Below are 11,851 nucleotides of genomic sequence, written 5' to 3'. Positions count from 1 at the left end.
ATTTCCAAAGCAAACCAAAACTGGACGACTGAATGGGCATCGAATCGCGACCGCAGCTCCGAACCACCGCAAACGCGAGCGTAACACAAACTCGACGAGAACGAGTGCTCCCTGCACCTCGTACGAGGGAGTCTGTCCTTTTAGCAGGTCCGCGGTCAGGGCCATTTGACAGCCCGTACATAATGAATGGTTCACCGTACGTTCGAATAACGAGAGAGAGAGAGAGAGAGAAAGAGAGAGAGAAGATCGTCGATCGAGAATGGGCACGAATGCGCGATATTCGATTGAGAATAAACAAAACGCGCGTATGAATTCCCTGTCTTTTATGGATGGATATGGATTATTAGATCATTAACGAACGAAACACAAACACGATGCGAGTATCAGCTCGAATCTTTGTTCAGGACGCGTACGTGTTAAAAAACTCTTTTAATGTACATGTATATACATATCCTACTGCATGTAATTCAATTTTAACGAACCATGTACGAATAATGGAGAGCAAACAGATTATCCTCATGACATTGTTTCGTAGAGGTTCGTCTGTACATTTTTCATGTCACAACTTTTATATTTGGCCACAAATGTTAAAATGAGAGAAGTCTGTTTCGATATAACGTTTCACGTGATAGATTTCCCTCTTTTCCTTTCCCTCCTTTCTCTCTCTCTGTTAAAATTCAAAGTTGAATATGTCATTCTACGAGTTATAACTAATAACGACGGTATCTCTCCTCCTTTTCCAAACGTTACCCTGTTATGGCGATAACGGGTATATACCATTAATGGTTTGCAGAGTTGTGCAATCGCGCATGTTATTTTCCGGTACCCGCCGCCACTTTATTGTCGCTATCGGATTAACCGTTTTAATTTAATCACCCGAGTGCTGATCGACCGATAGCAAACACGGAAAAACAATTTTCCAGCGACCACTATCTCGAGGGTACTTGTCGTATGGTGATCGACCGATCGAAAATTGTATTTCAGAGACTCATTTAGATCTCTGTCCCTGCCTAATTCTTTTCACCATTCGTAAATACTCGACGTATCGTAAATGCAAAACAAATGAACAATTTTTTATGTTCTCTACGTGTAATGTCTAACGTCTGTATGATTCAACCAATCTTATAAATTATAAATTTGCAATATATATGTTTACTTGCTTAATTATATTCAATATTTAATAATTTGAAATATGTAAAAGACATCCAATTTATAATATAAAAATTGCATCTCTTTATTTTATCCTCTTACTTTTCGAATCTTTTTTCATATTTCATGTTTCTCTGAAATAAACTTATATCGAATGTTTCTTTTTTCCTTCATTTCTACAAAAAAAAAAAAAGAAAAAAAGAAAAAAAAATTTAAAAATTAAAAATCATTATAAAATATTCAATTTTAGAATTAGAAGGAAGACTCGAATAACTTTACTCTTTTCGTTCGATTTGATTTTAATTTTGTAAAAGTAGATCAGATAAATTTGCATTAATAGATCAATAGATTAAGAAAAATATATGTTAATAATATATATAAAGTTTAAAATTAATTATAAAATTTAAAAATATTTCGTACACTTATCAAATTTATTTTAATTTACTCGCCCATTATGCGTATGAGGCATAAGATATGAAAATCTAATCCGATTGCCCCCGCGATAGAGAACATGTAACAGCGGAAAACTATTAACGCGCGAATGTAATTGTAGCATCGTAGTGACAAAATTGCACGGAGTATTACGCACAGCAATCAGCCATACACAATGCACAATAGAAGGATATGCGGGTACCGATCACCACACAGTGTAGTGGGTGCACACAGGTCACGGTACATTGTCATGCAAGCAATGCGACGTGTTATGTATTGTTATGTTATTGGCGCATAATTGATGTCGCATTAGCGTCCCGCATACATCCCTATAATGAACCGACACGTATCGCGGAGAATCTTGTATGCATGCGCATAACTTATACGCGTCTCGTTCATCGCAAAAAAACGTCATGTATTCATAGCTCTTCGTCTCGTAGAAACAGAGTTCTAGAGTGCATCGAATATAAAGTAATAATTGTGGAACCAATTGTTTGTAGTTAATTCACATACAGATTCATGACGAATATTATTCGATGAAAATCTATTTTCATGAATTGTCTGGATATAACTTTAATAAAAATGATGCGATCAAACCGGTATATCGACGCTAATAAGTTTGCAATACCTATTTACATACAAGCCCGTTAACTGGATTCTCTATCATGATTTTTACCCTATTTTTACGTTCATCGATCTCCATATCACGTAAATCGGATTTTTCTATCTAAATTGTTGATAAAATGATAATTCTTGATATTTCGAATTCTACGATATTTCGATATTATACATCAATGAAATTCTCGTATCGATCAGACTCAGAAATTTACAATATTTTAAGCTTCAATGATAAATTCAATATAAATCTTGTGTCGTTTATTATATGTATATACACGTAAATCCGCTATAGCCAATTCTCTTTTTTCTTACATCACCAACATAATATTTCGTTATAGGAAGAAAAGATATGAAAGGAAATTAAAGGAAGCGCGAAAGTAAGGATCAATCAGAATCTCTATATATAATGAATTGTTAGTTGGTTCAATTAAACTTAAAAAAAAAAAAAAAAAAAAAGAAAAAAAGAAAAAGAAAAAATATATATAATTTATTCAATAATTTATTCAAATGAATTTATTGAAAAGAAAAACGTATGTGCAAAAAAAAACAAATCTCAAATTTCGAGTCTTTCTCAAATTTTTCTCCAATTAATTTTAGAATAACGATATTTAATTATTTTATTTTTTTTTTTATTTTTTTTAATGAGCAACTTTTTTTAAATATAGGTAATAAACTTACTAATATTTCGCAATATAAAAATACCTGTAAATATAAATATATTCGCATATCTTATTTAACATACTAGTTCGAATATACATTTTACTTTCATAAAATATCCACAGTCAATACGAAAGTTTCCAAATTTTCAACTTATAATACGAAATATATATTTATTGTTTTATATATATATATTTGTTTATTTATTTTAAAAAATATGTTCTATATAAGACTAACGAAGTTAATGTCAAATAATCGGTAAACGCGTTAATAATGAATCAATAATATTTCGTACGCTGGTACGAAACTGGTCTCGATGGACTCGAAGGATAATGGAGGTCAGCTTAGAAGTCTGTACCACGGTCGACAAATCAGGTAGTTTAATGCAAGCGAAAATGCAGGTTGGACCATCGGGAGGGAGTTAGAGGTTTACAGGTCTCGGGGGTGAGTTTATCGCCGAGTTAAGTAATACGAATGTGTCTGTGCCCGCGACTGTTGGTGGGTGCCTAGGCCAGAATTATCTATAGAGGACAGTTTTCACGTACCTAACGATCTTCACATCCATTCATTCGAATAAATATTCATTTCCCTATTGTATTTTTCTTCATCCCTTCACTTCTTCAATTCTAATAATTTGCCGTTAGAATCTAAGATCTCGTTAAGGGAATGAAGTTCGTATTCGAGCTTCATTTTGTACAAGTTTCCTTACTCCCGTTTGTTCACGGGACACAAGTGTCACTAGTTAAATATTTTTCTTCCTCCTTTCCTTTTTTCTTGGTTTTTGAAGGGAGGGGGCACAGGAGAGAGAGTGGGGAAAGGAGAAGGAGAAGGAGGAAAAAGATTTGATTCCAATTCCATGGATTCCCTTCGTCTGTCGTCTTTACAACTGCTCTAAAATACGCGCAGTTAACGATTCCGTAAGGATCTTAAAGGAAACTTTCTATTCTCGACGCGGCGTTGTTAAACTCTTTACGACGCTCATTCGTCGTTACAATGGCGCTGCTGGGTACTATAGGCCGTTCGAATGAACGAACAGTTCCGAGGTCTCAGAAAGGACCATTTATCTACAGCTGTCGACCGTTACTTAAGAGAATTTCACAAACTTTGTCAAGATACGTGATTATGCTAATGATTCTTTCTCAGATTTGAACGTATTCTAAACATTGTCAAAATAAAAAATTGTTTCTTCATCTAAGTGTAAGAAACAGAAGGAAAATTCAACGTCAATTTTGTAAAAAGTTTTTTTTTTCATAATGGAATTATGATTAATATTTAATTTCTATCTTGTTGTATATCTACAAATTATCTCATGCAAAGTTTTTATGCTAGATTTTTATAGAAAAAAAAAAAAATAAATAAATAAACTTATGTAATTGGTATCGATCCGTTTCATATATATATTTAATATCATAATATATTTTATCCTTACGAAATATTTTATCTTCGAAACATAAGTGTTGTCATAAATGCAACATGGAATTAAAAATGAAATCGAAAAAATTTAATCATTCTATTTAATCTTTCTATAGAAGGATAATTAATGTGATTAGTGAGATGCAATTAAGGATAATAGCCTTGAACGAGTTTTAATTTTGATGCAAGAAGGTTTGAAACAAATTTGGAATTGGAAATCACACAAGAGAAAAAAGAAAATTTATGAATATAGGCATCGGAAATATCAATAGAATTCACGTAATGGAAGAGACAAAGAAATTGATCATTAATAACGCGGAACATCATTATTCCGCCAATTTTTATCTGCTTGGATGAGCGTTAATGAATATAACAACGTACTCTTACCCGTCCCGATCAATTTATTTATCCTAGAAATGCCATATCGTAGATATATATTATTATTTCGTCTTAAATCTTATTTTATAAATCAGTAATGTAATCTTAAATTTAAATCTTATCCTCAAAATTGTATAAAATCGATATATTCTTTATTTACATAAAATTATGGTAATAATTTTAGATTTTTTTCATCGTACTTTACTATAATATAATAATATTCTTTTCTGTAAGATTTTGCGATATCATTTTCTATTAATCGAATTCATATTAATTTATTATTGAAAATCAACAAAATCGTATGACGAATAATAGATTTATGCATTGTACACTCATTACAATCGGATCAATCGAGCGTCAGTTGTGCACCAGAATCATTTGGAACAAGCTATTGCGTTTATTCGATGCTCGTTATTATCACGATATGATAAAACCGATAATCGAACGGTACGTCTACCTTGCCACCAATAGGTTCTTCTAATTGCAACGGATATTAACGAATATCGATCGCCTATTGAAATGACTACCATGTCTGTACATGTGTACCAATTAGTGAAATTGATGAAAAATCTGGATTAACCGTACGTACATAACCGCAAAAATCCGCAAATTCCAATTTCGAGCGTGACATGGAATTGTAACGTCATTAAAATTTCGCGATTTTTTTTTTCTTTACTGCTACTTGACAACTCGTTATGTATTCGTATTATATAAACGTTTTAATCGTTCAACATCTTTTTATTCTAAAAAAATATTTTAATTTGTTTCATTTCCTTTGTAAAGTTAATTGTTTGTGTATTGTCTAAGATTTCTTTTCTTTTTCTTTTTTTTTTTTTTTTTTTTTTTATAAAAAACCGAATTATAAATCGTATAAACGTGAAATTTGAACTAACAATAGAAAAAAATATTATTAATAATGGAATAGATAGAAAAAATAATTACAATGTTATCTGCAATGGCGAGAAATAAAAAAAACATTTCAACTATATTCAATTTTTTATACGCATTATTTATTTTAAAATTGTAGAAACATGAATTAAAAATATTTATTTTATATTCAATGTCATAAACAAATAAAAAAATATAAATAATTTCGGAAAATTCTGGATATTTTTGATATTTTTAAGATATTATACGTATCTATATTTCTTAAAATTTTCTTTTATTAAATATTTATTATAAAATTTACATTTTATATAATAGCAACTTGTTAAAAATTAAAAAAGGTTTTTACTTGAATTATTTTTCTCAAAATTGTTGTTATTGTCGCAACACACTTTCCTGTGTATATATAGAAAAATGAAATAAATTTAGCACAAAAGATGAATATTTTTAATTCAACAAAAGCAAAATTATTAATGATGTTCAAATCAAGATAAGATAGTTAATGTAAATGATAGAATTGAAACTTTGCGAGTGGATGGAAAGGAGCAGTGAATGAATATAGAGGTTAAGGATGGATCAATGAGAGCAAAGGGATAACACGATTGCTCGTGGAAGAAGAGACAGGGGACTAATTGAAATCCCACAACGACGCCTTCGGGTCAGCAATTCGGTTCTCGTGGTGCACGAAACTTTGGAAGCTATATCATGGTTTACATACAGATCTCTCTTAGCTTGTAGTATCGTAGCAGAGTCTCTACTTGAATCGAGCATGCACCGTAAAATAAGTATGATTTCGAATGATTGAAATTGATGATTTATCTAATTATAAAATTCAAATAATCTAATTATTATTATTATCAAAAATCTTATATCTGTTTTTGAAATTGAAAATCATTATCATTCCAAAAAAGGATCGTCTTAGATTAATTCAGATTATATCATATATGGTAATGTTATAACAGGTCGTATATGGTAATGTTATAAAAAGAGGTCAAGGAAGAATTTTTAAAAGACAAAAAAAAATATGAAAATAAGTATAATTTTATTAAACTGCGATAATAACTAATGAATAATTTTATTAATCAAATTAAATATATTATATCATATATCGGCTTTTATATACATCGATATATATATCTCTATCACTATTGTTATTATATAATTTAATATGAATATTGATATAAATAATATGAATATTAATCAACGAAAGAGAAATGAGTAAATGATAAGAAATTTAAATTCAAAATTCATGCAGGAAGAAAATTTTGGAGACGTATCGATAAAATAATAATGTATGTCCATATGTGTGTGTGCATGCGTACGTGCGCGTGTGTATGAAATCTTAAAAATTAATTTCATTCCTTTCTTGTGATTGATGATCGATCCATTTTTTTTTTCTCGCGAAATGAATACGCGGCAAATATCTTTTTCATAAAAGATAGATTTATTATTACGAATCAAAATAAGGTTATTTACGCGAGCAGAGCAGAATCGAAGCAAAATTCAAGAAGCGACTCGTTTAGTCTAACTTCTTACGCAAGGGGCAAACACGGCGAAGAATTATCACCGCATCGAAAAGAGCGAATGCCCAGTCAACAGACAGAAAAACAGAGGCAGGCCGATGAAATACGACTACGGCGATACGATACTCTACGAAAAAGCGCGTATACGTCGAAAAATTCGTTTCACCATGAGTCCAACGACCAATCAGCAAGTTAACCACGATGGTACGAGCGGAGGAATAGTGGAAGCCATTCGTCTTGTCGTCGCCACGGGCATTATCATATTTCCCAGGCAGCGCGCAACGTGAGAGCTGGTGTAGAGTCACCCTGAATCGTGCGCGCTCTTTACCTCGCTCCCTCTTGCTCCTTTACGCACGAGTAGCGCCGTCTAAGTGGATAAATCTCTTCCGAACCAATTTCGTAAAGTTTCATTTGCATCGAAGGTAGATCGGTGGAATTTGATTTCGTGGCTTCGTAAACAACTCTTAGGTCCCTGTAGCTTCTTAGATGGTTCACCGCTCGGTAAAGTCGTTACAAGTTAGCGCCGGAGTGGATTTTGTCCAAGATTATATTTAACTGTATGAGTCTTATATGGACTCATTATATGGACGCAGTTTCTGCCATTTCATTTGCTATTATTCGTGAACGAACAATAAATATACATTGCTGGAAAGAAATCTTGGGAAAGAAACGTGCGTTTTGTGAGAGGAAACGCAATGTTCTTTTGTTTCTACCGTGATATTTGTCACATATACTGTAATCCGATTGTGATACATTGGGGGATGATCTCTATCTAAACTTCAATGCATCGGTTATCATCGATTTACGATGACAGTGTCACAAAGACGAAACGAGATGAAAAGAAAAATAATTATTTATTTTTGTATTCTTGTATTTTTCTTTGTACCATTCATGAAGAAACGAAGAGAAAAATATTTTATTTATCGTTCATGATGTTCACATGTTCTTAATCGAATACGTATAAGCGATTATATTTTACATATGTGTGTGTGTATACTCATCATTTCAACGTTCATCAATCAAGAGTCGGTGTGTTGGTTGTGTAGGAACAGATCTAGCGAAAAAAAAAAAATAGCAGGAGACAGCATACTATAAAAGGCAATTTGAAATCTTCTGAAATGGAAATCTGCTTAGCAATGGGATTTAGCCGGAGCAAAATATAGATTGGATTTAAAATGGGATACTGTTGCAAGTTGTCCTCCTACACTTGGGAGCCAGATAAGCGGAAAAGAAAAGGAGGGGGGAAGGGAGGTAAAAGAACGAACAAAGAGAGAAACTAATCTAACGTGGTGGTCTCACAATTCTGCTCACGAAGGGACCTTGGAAAAACGAAACTGAATCCCCCTATTTACGCTCGCAACTTTTATCACCATGGATAGAGTGTGCTACCCTCCGCCTTTTTCACTCGGCTAATAATCATAATTCGTTAGCTATTGTTTCACAGATAATTAAGTTCTTCTCTGTCTCGTGCGCGAAGTGTGCCATAGTGTTCCTATATATCCTATACCGTCTCTAGCAGTATCTTTGCCAATTCAGGGAAGAAAATCACTCGCTGTCCTTATTTGGACAGGATGCGACTCCAAAGGGTGCAACTGCAAAGAAAAATATTTTAGAAAAGAAATTTAATAAATTTTCTCAAGCATCATTCTCACTTTCCCAAATTATAGCATCGCGCCTCGCTATCGCGAAAATAATTAATAGTAAAATCGATTGTATTTTCTTTCATCATTAATATTTAATTACGTATATTCAATTATTACGTATATCCCAATTTTCATATTATTCGCAAATTTGATTTTTCTTTAATTTAAATCGATTCGATTTTTTTTTTAAACATTTGTTTAAGCTTAGAAAAATCCTATTTCACTCGATTCTGAACATTTCTTCTTACTCTTCTCAAGTTTTTTACTCTGTAAATATTTATTTTTTTTTTATAACATATCGTAATTTGTTATATCACATTCAATTACATTTCTATAAATATTTCATCTGAAGATAATACCTAAAATCGTATTAAAAAAAAAAAGAAAAAAGAAAAATATTGATTTATTTTGAAATATCGAGAATAATAAAGATAATGCAAAGAGTAATAGCGAATGATTTGATAATGTTTGCAACATATAACAATGATGACAGAATACTCTTCTCCTCCTGTTGGCAAAGAGTAGCGTGCGAACGGACTGGCTATCCGCCACACGTACGCTCCTCCCTCTCCGCTTCGGATAAATTACGCTAGATATCTGCATACAAAACGGGCTGAGGAAAATTAAAAACACAAACAGCAAACAGGCCACGGCGAGTTACCATTTCTTCCCTCGCGCACATCTACCACCATCTCTTTCTCTTCTGCTCCGATTATACATCGGCCGCTATTTCCCCTCAAGCGGTAGCGACGCTATCACATTATAGCGCCAACTCACCAATCTTATAAATTGCCTTCCGCTGAGAGTAGGAATGATAAGTTTTCCGGTAATCAAATCATTCATCGCAGCAAACTATCAGAATGAGATTGCGATTCAACATTTCAAAATAATTTCAAAGTTTTCCTGGCGGCAGATCTCGTCTTTTCTTTTCTTTTTTTCTTTTTCTTTTTCTTTTTTTTCCTTTTTTTCCTTTTTTCTCACAATTCCGTTTCTTTAAGTCTCTCTTCCTTTTCCTTCCTTTCCTGGTTATTCACGCGTTGCTGAAGAAATAGCAAAAGAGCATACGCACGCGTACACGCGTGCGCACTTATTCAACGATCGTATTTCCGGTTGGCGAACGGTGCATGTAAGAAATGCGGTCTTTTGATTTATCGGCCACAAATCACGTGGGCCAAAGAAAGCGCTTGATTTTTATTGGCCACAGTTACTTCTAATACATCATTCGGAGGCCGGCAGCCTCGTGCCGGAGCGAGCTACTTCCTCGGGCCATTGCTTCCTGCACACCGGTGAATTCAATTCTGAATTCTCGAGGCTCGCGATAATTTTGCCCTTTCATGAAAATTGATACGAGGACGAATGTAATCCCCTAAAGTGTGGAGAAAGATGGTTCACGGAGTATACCGCGGCCGGAGCTGATCGATTTTAAAAGTAGATCGACAGAGAGTTACCGGAGGAATGATTAATCGACGGTTATAACTACATTAACCGAAACCCTTACCGATATCGTTCGAAATTGCATTAATTATTCCAAGTGCTCGTTCACCGCAGCTATATCGTGACGTGATGGCGATAGATTATTCGGTTCGCGTATGATCGCCACATCCAAGATATTATTAAACGATTATTAGAAGCTAAAACGCATCTTCTCGTTCCATCGTGGGATGTTATATGGGAGTTATATGGGAATTACGATATCGGCGTAATAACTATCGTTCTAATTGGATGCATACCGCAGTTAGTGGATCGTATATGTATACACTAATGCGATACATAGCAACGCATGATGGATTAATATTCCTTTGTTACTTGTTCAAATTAATTAAAATCGCTATTCATTTTGTATGTTAGTTATCAATTTTTACTCATATTATTATTATTATATGTGAAATGAGAATTCCAGATCCTAATAATGGAAATAATATATATTCATGTCTCTCGAATAATGAACGTAACATCTATTTTTTTTCTTCAAATCCGTTCTATGTATTTACAATATTACGGTTATAGACACTTTTGGTTCATCTTCAAAAAATGATGAACTTTTTTAGACTCCGTAGATTGCAGAATCAATATTTTTTTTACCGAAATGATGATATCTTACAAAGAAAAATTACAAGAATCGTTTTATTCATATTCATCCATACGGAGAGATTTTGATGTTTTTTTTTTTAAACAAATTCGTTTACCAGTAATTTTTTAACAAATAATTTTAATTAATATAATTTCAATTATTATAAAGCATCCATAAATCATCCATAAAAAAAAAGAAAAGAAAATACATTATTTCGCGATTGTAATTCAGGCAGGTCGTAATTAGTGGTGTACACTTATGATCTCTTATAGTCCATTATCTAAAATTTTTTCTTTTTTTAATAATTACCGTGTATAATCAAAAAAAAAAAAAAATATACTAAAAGAAATATAAAGAATAATTACTCTTATCCTATTAAAATATATATATATATATAAATTAAACTTACAAGCTAATTGTTATTTATTCCTAATTTTATCTATCTTTAATTAATATAAAATTATAATTTTTCGTATATTTATCTTCGATATTCTGTTATATTTCTATTTATTTGCACAAAGATATTTGCACAAAGATATTTGCACAGCGATCAAAATAATCTTAAAACGATTAATAAGTTTGTTCATTTTTCTTCCTTGGTAAAAAATATATCGACGAATGAATATATTAAAGAAGAAATTACTATTAGCTCTAATAATTAATAAAATTCAATTTTTAGATTATTTAAATAAAATGAAATAAAATAAAATAAAATAAAATAAAATAAAAAAAATAAAATAAAATAAATAAAATAAAATAAAATAAAATAAAATAAAATAAAATAAAATAAAATAAAATAAAATAAATAAAATAAAATAAAATAAAATAAAATAAATAAAATAAAATAAAATAAAATAAAATAAAATAAAATAAAATAAAATAAAATAAATAAAATAAAATAAAATAAAATAAAATAAAATAAAATAAAATAAAATAAAATAAAATAAAATAAATAAAATAAAATAAAATAAAATAAAATAAATAAAATAAAATAAAATAAAATAAAATAAATAAAATAAAATAAATAAAATAAAATAAAATAAAATAAAATAAAATAAAATAAAATAAATAAAATAAAATAA

This window comes from Apis mellifera, linkage group LG12 (genome assembly GCF_003254395.2).
Source record: "Apis mellifera strain DH4 linkage group LG12, Amel_HAv3.1, whole genome shotgun sequence".
Taxonomy (NCBI): Eukaryota; Metazoa; Arthropoda; class Insecta; order Hymenoptera; family Apidae; genus Apis; species Apis mellifera.
This window is presented reverse-complemented; position numbering follows the sequence as displayed.